The sequence below is a fragment of the Aedes aegypti genome, chromosome 2 (assembly GCF_002204515.2).
Source record: "Aedes aegypti strain LVP_AGWG chromosome 2, AaegL5.0 Primary Assembly, whole genome shotgun sequence".
In the NCBI taxonomy this organism is placed as follows: Eukaryota; Metazoa; Arthropoda; class Insecta; order Diptera; family Culicidae; genus Aedes; species Aedes aegypti.
Window position 1 is genome coordinate 80,918,377 of NC_035108.1, and position 19,710 is coordinate 80,938,086.

The following is a 19,710-nucleotide window of genomic DNA, read 5'->3' on the forward strand; positions in this document are numbered from 1 at the left end:
GTCCTCCCGGAACTACCTCATGATATTTCTTCAGGGGGCTACTGCTGAGGCTGAGGGCTTGTTGATGCCTCTACGCAATTTCGTCACCTCTGAGTTCTAGTTCTATTCGCTCTGGCTGCAATATGTCTCTGCTCCGTCACTTATATTTTGGAGCCGGCCACATGCCTGGGCCATGTGAGGCATTTTATGATAGATGCTCCTGTGCTTGTTGGTTCACTGGACTTTACTGCGCTGTTATTCGGGCGGACCGACGTGATGCCTAGGTCAGTCTTTCGATTCCGGTTGAGGGGTGACTTCCGGAACGCAAGCGCCTCGACTATCTAAACCGGCGATTCGTCGTGATCGATACTGCTCGGCGTAGTTTCCGACGGTGAAGCAAGCTTACTCCGCCGTTGGAGAGTTTTCCGACGGAGGAATATCTCCCGACACCGGTAACGTTACGCATTGTTCAGTGATTCCGGTTGGAGGATGGCTTCCGGTTCACTGGCGCTCCGACGACTCAAGCCGGTCTCGCACTATCAGATTAGTCCCCGACGGTGGATCTATCCTACTCCAATGAAGATTTCCCGGGGGCGGGAAATCTCCCGAGCCGATGCTATCCGGACAGATGCCGAGGTCGGTCCTGCGATTCCGGTGGAGGGAAACATCCGATTCACAGGCGCCCTGTCGACCATTTTCTGGTGCTGTTTCGCGATCTACTCAGCTAGTTCCCGACAAAATATAAAGCCTACTCCGATTGGATGGTGATCAGTATGGTGCCGAGGTCAGTCCTGCGATTCCGATGGAGAAAGGCTTCCAGTTCACAGATGTCCTGACTATCCATCACCGGTACTACGTGACGCCTAGTACTCGACAGAGGATCAAGCCTACTCCGATCGCGGCCCTCTGGTCTTTTTGCCATTTCTGTTGCAGCGACGACATGATATACATAATCGTTCTGTTCACCGCGTGCTACGTACTTACGACACATTTTCTGCACGATGTTGTCGGGGTTTAAATCCAAGCATTTCTTTCCGCACTTCCACGTATCTTGAGCAGTCAAAAACTACATGTTGCGGTGTCTCCTCAACGTTTGGGCAGTCTGGGCAGTGTGGTGACTCTGCGTGCCCAAATCTACGGTGATACTTTCTGAAACAACCATGACCTGATAGGAACTATATCAGGTAGAATGTATCGCCTTTTCATGATTCCTATTCATCCACGTAGACAGGGATGAGCCGGTGGGTCCATCTTCCTTTCTCCACACAGTTCCACTCGTGCTGCCACCTCACCGTAGATCCGATTCTGGCCATCTTCCGTACGTTTCTCCGCAAAGTGATGCAGATGGGGATCATACCGGCATCTGACGATATTGTTCGATTCTGCTATCAGCCGGAATGCTCTGTTCAGCTTTTCGCGGTTCTGCTTTGTTTCTAGTGCCTTTCCCAAAGCAGGAATTCCACGCCTCAGTATCGATGACGAGACGTTTGCTAGCAAACGCCTCGTACTGCTGCTTTGACCGCCTAAGTTGAGCATGATTCTCCCTATAGCGTTCATTGTCTTCTCGGACTTTTCGCATGAGTAATCAACGTGGCTGTTGAAATGCGGCCGATCGTCGACCATTATTCCTAGTTGCTTCAACACGCGCTTCGGTGCAATCACATTACCTTCCGACGTTTGCCTTCATCTGCTAAACCGCCTTGCAGTTGCTGACTAGCAGTACAGTCACCCTACAGTTATGGATCAGCTAAGGGTCATTTTTTAGAATAAAATATGATTACAAATCATGGTGACCTTGTACAAAACAAAATTACCCGCCTGGCTATGCCAAATATAGTTGTTTTCGAGAAAACACATAAAAAATCTCGATTATTTACGAGAAAGTGTCGATTTCGATAGAAATTTCAAACGTTGTCCATCCCACAGATGTGGATCAGTGGAACAGGAGGGTCCTTATTATGGATCAAATCGACTCATATTATGGATCAGAACACTATAAAAGCAATTTATCTGTTAAGTAAACGAATGGTGTGTTAGTGAAAGTATACTTTTCGGCGTTTCTTTCGGAATCGTCTTATAGTTGATTCATAACTGTGGTACGGGTTTCAATGCCCCACAGTTATGAATCAACGATTCTATGAATGCGGATAACATTTTATTTCATACGAACGAATAAAATATGCTAAAAGATGTTATGATTGATTGCAATGCTGTACAGATTTATGGTTCACGTAGATAAAATGTGTTCTGCGTAATTGCAGCTCTATTGGATGAGATATTCTCCGTTTAAGCCAATTTTGATCCATATCTGTGTGCTATCCATAACTGTGGGGTGACTGTACCTTTGTTTTGTGGTGAGTTATCTGAAGTTTGACTCCGCTCTTCTTAGAGAAGAGCAGAGTAGCGTAGCTACACTACTCTATTCTACCTTCTCTACTCTTACTCAAGGTAGTTTCTAGGTCAAGGTCTTCAAGAAGTTGGGCTAATGTGGGCTTCGCGGCCGTGCGGTTAGTGTTACCAAGCATTAAGCCGCATCGTGTCAAGAAGTGTGGGTTCAATTCCCGCTTCAGTCTGGAAAACTTTTCGTCAGGAAAGCATTTCGACGTTGCATGCTAGTCCGTTGTCTAGTGTGGTGCTTCCTTAAAAGGGCAAATCGTCCACTGAAAGCATTAACGTGTTGGTGTCTTTTAAAAGTTTCTTGTTAGTAACCTCCAAAGAAGCAAACCGAGATTTCTTTAGTATGCTTTCGGAATTCCTGTAGACAATTTTTTATAAAGTTGTTTCTCTAGATCACCCCCCGTAGGACTACTCTGGAAATTCACAAATTTATCAATGTTTCTTTTTAAAACCATCAACTCATGAATTACCCAAGATTTTTTTACCAAAAATTTCTTCATGATTTGGTAAATTTCTTCAATAATTTAGGATTCTTCGCAACATTCGTCAAACAAATCATCAATGATACCTCTATGTATTCCTCTAGATATTCTTCAAGAAATTTCTTTTTCGTTTTGAAAATTCGCCAGAAGTGACACACAGAGTACCTCAGGGATCATTTCGAAAATTCTGCTAAAAATTTTCTAAAACTTCACTCCGATATTTTTATGAGAATTTTATTTTTTCAGGATTCCTTGTTCATCAAGTTATTTCTTTAATAACCAAGGATTCTCCAGATTATTTTTTTTCTTTTCCCTTGAATTTCCAAATTATTTGCGGCAGATGTTTCCAGGCAAACTATTGAGTGATTCCCTACAGAATTAGTTGACAAATCCAAAAATTTCCGAAATTACTTGTTTTTGATTAATTATGAATCGTGGTTGACGGCTAACCAGCCGAGTGGAAATTTAACAGCTACTGAAAAGCTAAACATTACATATACTTTGCAATTAAATTAAATGGACAAATTGATGTGAAACTTTGCGAAAAAGTTACACGTCTTCTCGTGAGAATCGAACTCACGACTCCCTGATTTCTAGTTAGGGCGCGTTACCCCTACGCCATTAGAGGACTCATGGACGCAGAAGTTAACCTGAATTCTATTTCAGCTCAATAATCACGTGGTCCTTTTTCGCAAAGTGCACCTCTTTCCGGAAGAATTAGATGCCCATCCAAACACAACGCTTTCTATTTACAACCAATGCCTAGCCCGAGAGCGCATTATGTTTTAGGTAGTGAAATGCCACACAAATCACTCGCCACCAACTGTGCTGGCTGAGATTTCTATTGTATGGGCTTCCAATGGGTCGCGTCGTTCTTGAACGACCGGTTACGGAACATGAGTCCGTTGCTCGATAAATACTTGTTTTTAATTAATTATAAGTCGTGGTTTAATACTAACCAGCCGAGTGGAAGTTTAATATCCACCGAAATTAACTCGGCACGTAATCTTTCCTCGGTGAGTGAGTTGAAAATGAATATTCAACGATATTGTTCGTTTAGTTAAGGAATAGATTCTCATGCAAATTTTCAACGTGGAAAAATAAATACTCACACGTCAGTTTATGTGGCACTTTCATTGAAGCACGCACCTTGCATTCAATGCACAATCCAACATAATGCGTTACATGTGCGTTACTTGTTGGTTTTGTTAGCTAAGACACCATCCAATATATGGCAAACATGGTGGGAGAATATGTTGGTGTGTCAAAATTATTTAGGTGTGAGGTCTATTAGAGGGCAAAATCCTCAATCAAAAACGCACACTAAATCATCGCATTCAAAAAAGCTTGCAATCTTGAGTCGCGACTTTACAAAATTGACGCAAATATTAAGTGACGTACAAATTAAGATATTTTTGTTTTTGTGATGGTCATAACAAGAGAATTCCTACAGAATTAGATGCTGACATTCAAGAGAAGTTTTTAAAGAAATTTTCAGCGAATTTTGGTTTTATGCTGATAGAATAATTCTAACTTCCTCGAAATGTTTTCAGGGAACACCGAAAATAATCCCAAAGAGAAAAAAGACAAACATGTGGATTACTAATAAAATCCCAGAAAAACCTGGATATTAACTGCTGGCTAATGTTTCCGGGATGAATTCTTAAAAGGCTTTTTTGAATCGTTTCTGAAAGAATACAAGCGTGTGCGTTAGTCACATGATCGATTTCTCTTCATCGATCCTCTCTTCTGTGAATAAAGGTGACAAGATGCGGGTTTGTCAGCATTTTTCACCTCAGGACGCAAGATTGCATCGCTGCCTAGCGTTCTGGAGTGAAAAAATGTTAACGAACCCGCATCTTGTCACCTTAATTCACAGAAGAAAGGATCAATGAAGAGAAATCGATCATGAGACTTACTCCCTTATTCTAGCACAGGCTTAAAAAGTACTTGCATAGAATGTTCGAGAATATGTATACAATATTTTGTTGATAGATAACGGTTATACAACTGATGGATTGATTTTTTTGGAACTGTAAAACAATGATACAATGCAAAAGTTGAACAATAAAAATGTGTTTACGATCTGTAAAAATCAAGAGGTAAGTGATTGGATTATACAGCCCCACACTCGCCAAATCACAACGCACTTGATCCGCCTACGAAGCTCGATGTGCTCCACGCCTTCTCGTTCCAACTGGATCCGAAGCAAATACCATCTTTGCATGATTGCTGTACGGCACACGGTGTGCTGGAACACACATATTATCGGACTTGCATGAACCTCCGTTCTTTTTTCACTAAAAGTTAGCCTTGGTAGTCAAAAAAAGCTTGCTGAATATTAAAAAATCTTTCATCGGCAAAAAATTGAAAAAAGACGATTTTTGTATTTTTACCCTTTTTCCATATATGAGTTCATAGGAGAATATTAGAGATACACTAATACGATGACTTTTAACGACTTAATGACCAATTTGACATATCTTTAACATGAATGAATTGTTAGATTTAAGCATCATTTCCTATATACACTAACACAATATGACCAGCCCATGGTGGTATGCCGTATTTTATATAATGGAAATTTCACTTTTCACTTCAGAAAAGCTCATACGAACGCTTTGTTTTCTTCTTTCTGAATCAAATCAGTAATATTTTACGTATGCGGTATAGATTTCTAATCAGAATAGGAATTCCCAGAAATTGATACACATGGCAGTATAGGCTGTATTCATGTGCATATACGCGCAAAAGTTTTGAAAGCGGGTTCACTATAACATGATTAAAAGTAAATGGCTTATATAGCCTTAAGGTGGTCTCAAGCTCATCATGATACAAGTTTTGTGCAGTCACTAATCTACTCATATGCAATGCACACATTATATTTGGGGTTTGAAGTGCCTGATTTTGAGTAAAAGGGCTGGATTACTTCGGATAAATGTGGCGACGGTAACGAATCGATCCAACGTAATCCAGCCCTTTTATTCATGACTTCGCACTTATGGAGGGCACATTTTGCGAAACAGACACAACAATTTCAATAACCAACATGGAGACATAAATTTAGTATCGCAAAACGAGGTATCTTTGAAAATGCGGGTAACTTTGATAGTGCGGGATCCGCAACGTACTAAACAAAATAACAAAAATTATGTTATTCAGTTAAGCAAAACGAATGCGAAACTAAGGAGTATCAGTGTGACACTTCACCCTGAGCTGTTTTCGTGCCAATCAAGAGTATATGAGGCTTTATATTAGAATATTAAAAAATGATGAGATTTTGGTACTTTCAAAACACTCACAAACAATCTGTTTTACTATCACTATTTAATGAAACTATAATGAGTTCGGTACGTATGCTTGATGGCCTAGCTATAGCAGAACATGAATCCGGTATCAAATCTCATAGCGAAAAACAGTTTTACAATTTGGAATCATTTTTGTAATCAGAGTCACAAATTCCCACATAACATTAAAAACCTAGAGGTATGCAACACCTCATGTACTTTACGGGATTCAGTCGATTTATGTTCCAAAAACGATTGATTTATGGTGAATTCAATGTCGAAACATGATTATCGATAGATATCTATTCAGAGATATATTTTTATACCCATTATTATCAACTTATAATGGTGTTTATCATGTTTGTTTTGACTGAAAACCTTTTTAAAGATGTTTTTTGTTCAATAAATTCTGTACTTTAATTGATAAAATCTAATCCAGTTTCTCTATTAACATTCTCCAATCCAATTCAAACTGTGATGATGTCAAACAATAGTTTGGTTTGGATTTTCATGTGTTTATCTACTCATTATCAATGTTACCCCATTACTAAAAAACTGACTTTCGATTATATGAAAAACTATAGATTCATTAAGATCGAACCGTTATGTAATCTTTCATGTACAATCGATAACTAACAAATCAGTGCTTGTTTTACAAATAAAAAATAAAATAAGGGTATTCACTTAACAGCGTAAATCGCTGTGTAGTTTGATTATCTGAAATGTTTCAGTATGTTGAGTAAACTGCGAGAAGAACATTTCAAACTGTCAAAATTCGACACATTTTCAATCCAAGCACACATTGGGCATCGTCAGGATTGTCATCATAAAATATTGTTTCATAAATTATTAAAACTTTGCGGAAAATGGCTTAAAAGATTCAGCACATTGTTAGTGCGAAATACGGGCGGAGTTTTGAAAGAAGTGTCTGCGGTGATGCTACTACAAATGATAAGCGTAGACCTATCCAATATCAAAGTTCGTGGAAAGGTCATATCAACAGCTTCTCATGGGCGAAGTACGAAGCATTGATCTGGAAATGCGTTCAGTTTCACTTCCATTACGCTATTACCCACAAAGTTATCGATCGTGATTCTGTTTAAGCATGAGTTAAAATTAAAACACTTAGTTTTACTCGACTAGTAAAAATTACTGGAAATGGAACAATGGTTACTTCTCTCAGGATACTACCGAATGAGACCTTAGAGGGTATGAGTTTCTATAGTTCTGGGAATCAAAATCCTAGTTAAGTGGTACTTCAAATTGCGCTTTTATTATCCAGTAATAGTAATTTGAGGTTTGGCTTCGATGCATCTTCACCATAATGACCATCGATGAATCAACCAGGGTTTTGAGTATCTAAAGAGAGTCAGCATGAATTTAACTGTTCCATTATTCAACCACATAGCACCTAACACTTACTTTTTCATCAGAATACTGTCCAATCCAGAACCTGGGCATTGAACGGTGGTCCGAATATCGTGAAGAAAACGGTCTTCACGAACAAAATCTATTAGATGAGAAATTATGAAATTTCAAACAATAACAAATGTTGCGAAGAACCGTTCAACCTGATGGGTTGCTAGGCTATGTGTTTGTCATTTATCATCAAGAAGAATTATTTCATTTGAAATATATCTTGACTTGTTACACACTTTACGCAACTTTAAGTGAATACCCCTAATATTTCGATTTTCTCTCAAAAAACTATCAAAGTTACCCCGTTTTATGGTATGTATTAAGCTTAAGTATGTGAAGGCAACTAAGGATACGTTAATGATGTGAGGTTTTAGCAAACACACCCAACCAGCGGCTGCAAGATTTCAATATAAATCGGCATGACAACTTTTCAAATATTATATAATACTAGTGGTCCCGGCAAACTTCGTCTTGCCATCAAGTAGGCTGTTGAAAAACGCTTTTGATCGTCCCATATAAAATGACAGTTTCATTCGCGCTACTTTTTTCAACTTTCCCGGTGAATATCCTGGGATTTTTATACACACAAACACGTCGGAACCCTTGACGAACAAAACTGAGAAAGAATCATTCAAATCCGTTGACCCGTTCGTGAGCCATTTCGTGACATACAAACACCATTCCATTTTTATTTATATAGATTGTTACTCATACAAGAAATATACTGCCCATAAAGGCATAACTGTCCCATATGGAAATAATAGGCATTGAGAAAATTGCGCTCAAAGTTTGAGTTTCGTCTTCCCATCTAAATGTTCATAATTTTCTAGTGCATTTCTGCATGCCATATTTATTTAGCACTACCGCACACGTAACTCATTTTGCTTCTATTGATCAGCAAAAAATATAATCTTGCACAACGCACGTTTTGCAATTGTTATTCGCATTGAAAGTCTATATGGAGACTGTTATGTCTTTATTTTTCAATATGGGACTGCACACGCTTCATATTTTTCCGCAACTTTTCCGAACAAAGTGTGTTAAATTTTATATGCATAGTAAAGTACACATAAAAACATGAATGTGGCGACGAAGAAAGGTGTTGGTTCGAAAATCCATATGGGACAGTTATGCTTTTATGGGCAGTATAAGACTATCATAGATTTTTTTTTTTATTTTCACATCTTACATTTTCTGTATAAACCCTGTATATGTTACGATATTTTACAATATTTGTATGCGTTCTAGTTTTGGATGTAGACATACCGTATACAGGTTTGCGTAAAATCTTCCTCCATCTTTCAATCAAAACAAATGTGAATAACAAGATCAGCTAGAGTGAACATACCATACAAAATTGAAACAGTACATTGCCCTATATAATTGTATGGCGGTTTATTTTAATGGTTGCATGTAATTAAACAATTGTCTGTTATCTTAAAAAAGCTTTATGTTCAATAACGAACTCCAATGATTTCAATTATTCAGTAGAATAGGAAACATTGATTGAAACTTGATAAGTTGTAGTATGTTTACCTTAATAAATTTATGTAAAAATGCGATGTCGTTAATAAACGGCATACCACCATGGGCTGGTCACATTGTGTGAATGTAGGTATAAATTATGATCAATTTGAAACATCTTGTAATCGATTCGTGATCTAGATATATTAAATAAGTCTTTGAGCTACTGCAATGCATCAAAATTAGTGTAACTCTAATATTCTCCTATGAACTCATATATGGGAGAAGGGCAAAAATACAAAAATCGTCTTTTTTCAATTTTTTGCCGATGAAAGATTTTTTAATACTCCGCAAGCTTTTCTTGACTATCAAGGTTAACTTTTAGTGAAAAAAGAACGGAGGTTCATGCAAGTTCGATAATATGTGTGTTCCAGCACACCGTGCGGCATTCTTGCAACATGGCCTGCCCATCGTATCCTTGCAGCTTTGGCCACCTTCTGGATAATGTGTTCACCGTAGAGTTAAACGAGCTCGTGGTTCATCCATCGCCGCCACACACCGTTTTCCTGCACATCGATTCAACATTAAAAGATCTTCCTAAGCACCAGACATTGAGATGGCCATAGAAAGCCCGACTTCCCCTGATGATGCGCCTCCGTATTTCACGGCTGACGTTATCATCAGCCGTCAGCAAGGATCCAAGGAAGACGAACTCGTCGACCACCTCCGTATCCACGCCTATGGTAACACTACTACCTAGACGAGCCCTGTCGCGTTCGGCTCCACGAACTTATTAGCATGTATTTTGTCTAGGGCGCATTCACAACCAGTCCAACACCAGACACCTTTTGAAATGTTCGGCAGACAATTGCCATATCATCCGCGAAACAAACAAATTGACTGGATCTCGTGAAAATCATACCCCAGCTGTTAATCCCGGCTCTCTGCGTAACACCTTCTAGAGCAATATTGAACAACCGGCACGAAATTCCATCACCTTGTCGTAGTCCCCGGCGGGATCCAAACGAACTGGAGTGTTCGCCTAAAACCTTCACCCAATTTTTCACACCTTCCATCGTTGCTCCTATCAGTCTCGTGAGCTTCACGGTCGATACTATCGTATGCCGCCTTGAAATCAATGAAAAGGTGATGCGTTGGGACCTGGTATTCACGACATTTTTGGAGGATTTGCCGTACAGTAAAGATCTGGTCCGTTGTCAATCGGCCGTCAACGAAGCCGGTTCGATAACTTCCCACGAACTCGTTTATTACAGGCGACAGAAGAAGAAAGATGATCTGGGATAGCACTTTGTAGGCCTCATTTAGAATGGTGATCGCTCGAAAGTTCTCGCAATCCAACTTGTCACCTTTCTTGTAGATGAAGCATATTACCCCTTCCTTCCACTCCTCTGATAGCTGTTCTGTTTCCCAGATTGTGCCTATCAGCCGATGTAGACAAATGGCCAGCCTCTCCGGGCCCATCTTTATGAGTTCAGCTCCAATACCATCCTTACCAGCAGCTTTATTGTTCTTGAGCTGGTGTATGGCATCCTTTAACTCCCTTAAAGTGGGGGCTGGTTTGTTTCCATCCTCCGCATTATTGACGAAGGCATTTCCTCCGTTGTCCTGTCCTTCATTGCCTGTGCTCTCAGCGTTATTCAGGTGTTCGTCGAAGTGCTGCTTTCTCCTTTCGATCACCTCACGCTCGTCCGTCAAGATGCTCCCATGCTTATCCCTGCACATCTTGGCTCGCGGCACGAAGCCGTTGCGGGGTATGTTGAGCTTCTGGTAGAATTTACATGTTTCTTGAGACCGGCACAGCTGTTCCATCTCCTCGCACTCCGTCTCCTCCAGGCGGCGTTTTTTTTTTTTTTCTCCAAAAGAGGCGGGCTGCTGTTGCCGTTTCCGTCTATAACGCTCCACGTTCTGCCAGGTCCCTAGCTGCAGCATGACCGCCCGCGCTGCATTCTTCTCCTCTTGGATCTGCCTGCATTCCTCGTCGAACCAATCGTTTCGTCGACTCCGTCCCACGTATCTGACGATGCTCTCAGCTGCATTGTTGATGGCTGCTTTGACTGTTCTCTAGCAGTCCTCAAGAGGGGCTTAATCCAGTTCACCCTCTTCCGGTAATGCAGCCTCGTGGTGCTGCGCGTATGCAGTTGGGACATCCAGTTACTTGAACCGCTCTATGTCATACCGAGGCGGCCGTCGGTACCGTACGTTGTTAACGACGGCGCAGTTTAACAATAGAAATATTAGTGGTAGAACACTAATGGCGTTGTTGTCACAAAACTGATTTTAATTATTGTTACCTTAAATTATGGATTTATAATGTTTGTTCAATACCATGTCGTTGTTTCGGTTTCTAAAATTAATCTGACACTTTGAGGCCCGGTACTCAAGCTGTCAGTTCGTGGCAAACTAGATGTTGGTAACACGAACAGCAGCGACATTAGCATTCTTAGCTTAATGCTTCTACTAGTTTAACCATTGCCAGATAGTGATCAGAGTCGATGTTAGCGCCACGATAGGTTCTGACGTCGATAATGTCGGAGAAGTGCCGTCCATCAATCAGAGCGTGGTCAATTTGTGATTCTGTCTGCTGTGGTCATCTCCAAGTGTATCGATATGGAAGGCTGTGCTGGAAGTAGGTGCTACGAATGGACATATTCTTGGAGGCGGCGATTGGTCGTAAGCCGTTTTCGTTCGTCAGTCGGTGGGCGCTGAACCTTTCAATCGTCGGTCTGAATTCGTCCTCCTGGCCTCCTCCTATGATTATTTTGACGTAGTGGCTTGGGCAGCTGTCCTACTCGCGTTCGGGCTGCGCATAAAAAGCGTCTTTGTCATCATCAGTGCTTCCGGAATGAGGGCTGTGCAGTGCACGTTTATTATGCTGAAGTTGAAGAACGAGCCGTTGTTCCTCAACTGGCACATACTTTTATTGTGAGCCGCTTCTAGCATGGAGTATAGATGCTCCAGGTTCGCAAAAGCAAACCCCCCTTCCCTGCCAGCATATGACCAAAATTCGCACCGGAATTGATTACCCGGTATTCTTTAAGGTTGCTCGTACCCCGGCCAGTACTCTTAGGAGGTAGGGATAGGAATTGCTGGGCAGGAAGCTAAGAACCGCACATAAGGGTCAATTTCATTCCTTCAGTTACTCGATTCGATGTACCAATGATACACCAAGCCCAGCCTTTTACCAAACATCGCATAAAATCAATAGTTTTTGGATAAAGAATTTAGCGGGATAGGTGTCCGGTATTGGGGGATCTCCTCCTATAGGTCCGGTACTGATATTGTCACTTCGTGGTAGACTATATATTAGTTACACGAACAGTCACTGCATTAGCATTCTTAAGCTAATGCTTCTACTTACATGTCGGATTCCATCGAGAGCGTTGAACCTTGGAAAAAAAACGGCAGGGAATGTCAATTACAATAATCCATTTTGTTTTATTTGATTACAAAACGTGAACCGAAGCGGGCCGTTACTAAAATGATCCGTTGGGATTTTCAAGCGAAACCTGCCGCTTAACTGAGGACGACCCAAGATTTATGACCTGTCAAAAAATAATAACGTTAATTAATTGCGGTGCCAACCCTTGAAATGCGTTCAAATTAGTTATTTGATATTCGCACTGTATGAGATGTACACCGCAAATGTTATCCTATCACGTAGAGCAAAGTGGGGCAATAGTACGAGCGGAGCAAGAGTTTCCTTATAAGATTTCTAGCAAAATTCAAACCAAGTATTATTAAGAGTGGTTCGAAAGATATTCAAGCAATAGACTTTGACTCCAAACATTATAAAAATCAATTGATGGCTTTTGTTCGTTTTAAACGTGAAATTTGTAATTTTCGGTCAAACTTTAGTAGCATGGAACAAAATAACAAACCATTTTTACCTCACACTAAATTTTTGAATATTTTGAAGATTAATTGTGTGATATAATTTTTTATCAACTCTTATAGGTAGATGAAAAAACCGAATTTAGTACTATACCATTTAATTCCACTAGAGTTTGTATCCTTTGACAGATACGCGTATTTCGACCTCAACTGTAAGGCCGTCTTCAGTGTCGTGTACTAGACTCGACTTGGTCAAGTCGAGTCTAGTACACGACACTGAAGACGGCCTTACAGTTGAGGTCGAAATACGCGTATCTGTCAAAGGATACAAACTCTAGTGGAATTAAATGGTATAGTACTAAATTCGGTTTTTTCATCTACTTATAGGTATTCTACTAAACAGCTCGAAGATTTATTATCAACTCTTATAGTTTTTTTTTCTGGAAATATTGATTACTTCACAAAGTCGATTTTTTTCCCGATCTTACACTATTGTATAAGGACATTAAACCAACAACAACCATTAGTATCACATCGTTTGACGCTCATACTGAAAAAGGTGTTGCTAATCTAAACTTCGAAACTAAGAAGAAAAATGTGAACGAAAACGGAAACCCTTACTAGACATCAACTCGTCTTGAGAAACCCATACTCACTATAAAATATTTCCCACAGTACAATGTCTTCGCTGCAACAATCCAAATCCATCCGTGACGACGAATAGAAAAGCACACCTGGCTCAAATCACTTCGCTCATCTCTTGGCATATTGCATTTCAAACGCCCGGGTCGGCAAAAAGTTTTAAATGTCGCAAAAAAACGAACGTGCAAAGCGCAATCGTGGGATGCAATATTAACAAAAACTCCGTCATGGAATAGTGTGCGGAAAGGAAGTCAAAACTAGTGACGTGAAGATAACCGCGCATTTGCGGAAACTCCCCAGTCCTTGCCCCCAAATGTCTCACGGCTCCAAAGAGATATAATGAGCGAAACGAGGAAGAAACTTCATACTGATGGGGCAGCAAGAAGAAAAAAAAATCTATATAAATCATACTTTAATTTGACAATCACTCCGAAAAAAAGTGGGAAAAATATGAGCAACGACTTTCATATTGCCGGTGAGCAGGTGAATGTGTAAAAGAGCATCAGCAGCAAAAAAAAACTCAACACTATCCTTTCCGAGGAAAGCGTATGGTAGGAAAAGCGAACACTTTTAGCTGCAGGCGTTAAGTTTGAAATGATCGTTCGGAGGTGCTGGAACAGTTATTCGTATCGTTCAAGCAATTTTTTTTTGTCTTGCCCTGACCACTCATCACACTTTTACCTGCCGGCTAATTATCATCCACTTTGGTGGCAAGATAGTTGGTCTAGGGATGGATTTTTTTTATTCTTGCTGAACAGCTAACATTATTCTTTTGCTACACAGCTTCCAATGCAGTTGGTGTCCCGAGTTGTATAGTGAAAAGAAGAGAATCATTCGAAGCAAATAAAAGGCTACTGTCTACTTCTTTTTATGTACGCGTAACGCTTTACGAAGCAGAAATTCATCTCTTGTATTCTTAGTACATACAATTCATTAACTTTTCAGTACCAAAATTAGTTCAATATGGAGCAAAGATAGTCGTGCAACGCGAAGTTATTGGTCACATATTTAAAAAGGAGGACATGGTAAGGATTCTCTACAGCTAATCCAGAGGGTATATCGTGATAGCTCGATTGTTGTATCACCAATATTCGTCTACCGGGAAGCCAGGATCTTAAAGGAAGAAAATCATTAAAGGAGGCCATATAAATTGTGAATTGGGGCCTTCCTTAGTCGCGCGGTTAGAGTCCGCGGCTACAAAGGAAAGCCATGCTGAAGGTATCTGGGTTTGATTCCCGGTCAGTCAAGGATCTTTTCGTAATGGAAATTTCCTTGACATTCCTGGGCATAGAGTATCATCGTACCTACCACACGATATACGAATGCGAAAATGGCAACTTTGGTATAGAAAGCTCTCAGTTAATAATTGTGAAAGTGCTCATTAAACTAAACTGAAAAACAGTCCCAATGAGGACTTAATACCAAGAAGATGGATCGTGGATTACTAACACATCTCTATCTGAAACATAACATATGCATGGATTTTCTGCCTGATTTTCTTCTTCTCCTCCAGACATTCCCATCTTTTCAGCGCCATTGCTTTACTGTCCAGGAGACGAACATTGTCGAACTTCCATAGAAGTCTGGACCGGATTTGTATCGTCAGTTTAGCTGTTTGGTTGTTTGTGGATCTTCATCAGTGTACTGATTGCATTGACAATTCTTAGAAGAGTGATAGTTTACGGAATTTCAGTAACATTTTCGAATGCCCAACTGCCGTAGACAATCCAGCCAAGCCGTGTCTTAACGGCTATCGGCTGATGTGATTGACCTTCCTGACGATTTAAGGCCGAGGTTTAAGGTTTTCAGACCAAATAGAAACCTTCGGCAAGCGTTCTCGTATAATTCTATTGGAAGCCCAGTGAGATGCCGATACACTTCCTGGATATCTGCCAACATCAAAGTCTGCGGACGTATCTGATTTGATAATTATTTGATACATCATTGCTGCTAAAGGTCTGTGTAAGATGTCTAGTTTGTGAGGATTTCTCCAAACGCTGTGAACCAGGGGTTCCAGACACATTGATGGTCTCGGTCCTTTCCCACCTAGTTAGTCTGCCAGGCTTTGATTCATGATAGAAAGCTCAAATGCGTAGGTTCGCACGGTTTTCGATTGTCTGTAGAGAATAACTGGGAGAATCCGGGAAACGAGGTTTGACTGGCTTTGATGAATGTTACAGCTCGGTTGGGCTGTTTCGACAGGCGCCATAGTGTTAAGTTACAGCCGTCGCTGATCAATCGGTTTGCTATCTTGCAGCTGTGTGGATAAGAGAATGATGTAGATGTGTAGGTACAACCGTTGAATCGATGCTGAATTCTTACATTTTACGACGATCTCACAACCGCCCTTACAAATAGGACACTTTTTTTGGATATGCAGGGAGTCATTTGCTTGGCCGCCGGTGACCATAATTCTAATTGAAGTTGAAGCATTTTTGAAGCAGCAACATATGTTCCTCGTTGAAAAATCCGCAAATTTGAGTGGAATTATTGAAGACACTCCACGTCGACGCCAAAACTATGTGTATCGGCCATCCACTGTTCGATCTTCTAAGCGTTATCTAAAATCGATTCACTGTCGCTTATCACCGTTGATGATTCATTGCAAAACTTTAAAAGCACCTTGAATTTCTTCTCCAGGTTTTCCTTTTACAGCTTTTTCTCCTCTTCGATTTTCAGTAGTTGCAACATTTGCCTCCTCCTAGCATCACTTTGCATGTTCTTCCCGCTACTCCTAGATCGTTGCGATGAGTTTCCGATACACTTGGAGTAGTTGCTTCAAAATTAATTTTCGAATTCATCCGTTACCTAAACCAGGGCTGTTAAGTATCATGTTGCGACACTGGCGATACTAGTCTTCTCACTGTCACTAGACGAAACTATATTTCATGTGCTCACTTCGTCACGTCGCAATGACGGAGTTCTCACGAGAGCAATTTAAGAGTTGTTTTGCTGAGATAGAAATCTCATTTAGGAGAATTCCGGGAAGTAAATGTGTTTGATAAGTTAAGTGGATATCCTTTCATGGTTCCAGCTATATGTGGAACACGAGTGGAACATGATTGTGTCATTTCTCTTTCTACACCTTTCGAACATACTACAAACAACGCCTTGCTACGAATAAGGGTAGCATGTACTACAAAGCTACTGGTAGTTAGCTTTAGAGGTTGCTACTCATGCTTTGAGATTGTTTAAATGAATGGAATAATTAAAATTTTGATAAATTTCATAGGAAAACGATGTCAGCTTTGATATTTCGAAAGGTATTTTGAGATTTCCGTAAAAATTTTGATATTTCGAAAAAAATGAGATTCCGGTAAGGAAATTTGAATTTATTTGAGAGATCTGGTATTTTTTCTAACGTTACGGCCCAATTGGAACAGAGCCTGGTTCTCAGCTTACACAGTTTTTAACTGAGAGCTATCAATGTCAATTGACCATTTTGCATGTGTATATCGTGTGGCAAATACGAAGATACTCATTACGATAATTATGTTCAATCTGGTCGGCGTTAAGTCAGAGTGGACCAAGTGACATTTTTCATTTTTTGAGAAAAATGAACTTGAAGTCTGACGCTTTGTTACTTTTCAACTAATTGAATTTTTGGTTCAATATTTCTACACATCCTTAAATTACTTTCAAACAATATAATGTGAAGTGATAATAATGAAAAATCATAATGCGAACCTCTAATAGAACGATTGTTTGATGGACTATGTGCACTTGGTGCACTCTGACTGCACTAAAGACTACCGTTCAGTGATTTGGTTCACTCTGACTGAACAATTTCTAGGAAAATAACAATCATTTAATGCTTGCATGGTCAAACTGGGTGCATCTCTCTAAGGTAAACAGATTATCAAGATCCTTCGACATCAGTAGTGTAAAGTCTTCAATAATTCATTTCTTCAATCCCGAGACCAGTGGTATTACGATAGCTTGAAAATTAAGGTTTTGCAGGGTCAGGCCATTGAAGTCCGGAAACATTCAAATACACGTTCAGTCAGAGTGGACCAAGTGAAAATCTTGAGTACAGGCCAAAATATACAAGTCCAATAAACGGGTACTAGGACATTTCATACATACACCATAGAACTACCAATAACTTCTATCGGACTTTGAAATCGACTCAAAAAATGCAATAATCAATCAGTTTATTGCTTTTTGACACTTAGTCCGCTCTGTCTGCACAGAAATTGTAGCAATTTTTGACCACCCATCCAAATATTGCAAATTATCAAAAATCAAAATCAAAAGCATCAAATTAAGAGCCAGTTCGCGAGAACCGCAACCCCCTTTCCAAGGGAAGTTGTATTGATGTTCTCCGATCAGGCTGAAATTTTCAGGGATTGTTCTTCTATATAAAAGATGATGTTTTGCAAAATATTAGATTTTTATATTAGGGGGAAGTGGGACAAAATGACCCCCAATGATTTCATGTCACTAAACATGCAAAATCACAAAAACTGATATAACTATAGTAAAAGTGCACGGATTATGTTGAAATTTGGCATGAATACTCTACGTTATATAAAATTTGAGATTGGCATGGTATATGGATTTTGAAAGTACTTCAAATCGAGAAAAATGAGTTTTTCATAAAAAATTTAGTGATTTTCAAATCTTTTTTTTTTTTACCAACCGAACTAGGTCAAAAAACTAAATGTGACGTTTTGTAGGGTAACTCATGGGCTTTCATTTGAGGTGTAATCCAGATATGCCGTTTCAAAAATTTTCGAAAAAAAATTTTTTTCGGGCTAGTGTTTGAATTTGAGCCATTTTGCGAGTACCGGCAACGGCCTTGTCTAGAGAGGTTGTATTGATGTTCTCCGATCGAGCTGATATTTACAGGAGTTGTTTTCCTATACAAAAGAAGATATTTCGCAAAATTTCAGATTTTTATATTAGGGAGAAGTGGTACAAAATAACCACTAATGATTTAATAAATAAAAAAAATACAAAATTAATTAAACTGCTATAATAGCGATAGTAGGGGCCCAGATAGCCGTAGCGGTAAACGCGCAGCTAATCAGCAAGACCAAGCTGAGGGTCGTGGATTCGAATCCCACCGGTCGAGGATCTTTTCGGGTTGGAAATTCTCTCCACATCCCAGGGCATAGAGTATCTTCGTACCTGCCACACGATATACATATGCAAAAATGGTCAATCGGCATAGAAAGCTCTCAGTTAATAACTGTGGAAAAGCTCATAAGAACACTAAGCTGAGAAGCAGGTTTTGTCCCAGTTGGGACGTAACGCCAGAAAGAAGAAGAATAATAGCGATAGTAAAAATGCATGAATGTGTATGAAATTTGGCATGTTTACTTTACGTTATATGAATGATCATTTTGGATAAAAAATGTGTCAAATCGAGAAAAACCTGTTATTTTGTAAAATTATTTTTTTTTTCAAATCGACTTATTTTTGGTCAACCGAACTAGGTTGAAGTTTTGTAGGACAACTCAAGGGCTTTCATTCGCGGTGTACCGTGGTAAATCAAAATCCGGGCGGTATGAGCAGCGTATAGAGGCCTCTTCTCGGTAGTTGTAATACCGATTCTATCAAACCGTGTTGCCGCTGCCGTATCTGAAAGAAATGTCACTTTCTTGCAAAAGTGATGATGTGGATAACAATAAGTCATTGCACTAATGTTTTCGTTAGCAGCTTCGGCGGTTCAGTAGTAAGCGTTGTTTCTTCTCACGCTGTTTGGATGGGTATCAACTACCGCATTTTTTTTTTTTTTTAATTTGGATAATGTTTGATGGGTTTGATTAGGAGGGTCAGATGTATGTGTGTATGATGGTATGTTTGCTAGAGATCAATTTGTAAATAATTGAGTTTAGCTTAGTTTAGACTGACTGCACATATGGCTGCTATGAGACACTGTACTGTTTATATCTTGAATGGAATTTTAACTTTTACTAGCCTTGATGTTTGCAAATTTCTCGAAAGAGTAAAAGAGAGACGAAGATTGTTAAAAATTGCATATTTCCACGGAAAATTGTGTGTTTTTTACAAAAAAAAAAAAAAACATATTTTTCAGTACAATCCGTTTAAACGGTACAGTAGTTCTTGTGATTTTGTGTGTTTTCCGACACAAAAATATTGAGGGTCATTTTGACCCACTTTTCCCTTATAAAAAGTGTAGTTCTGCCAAATGGGTTTCTTTTTGAATAGTAATGAACACA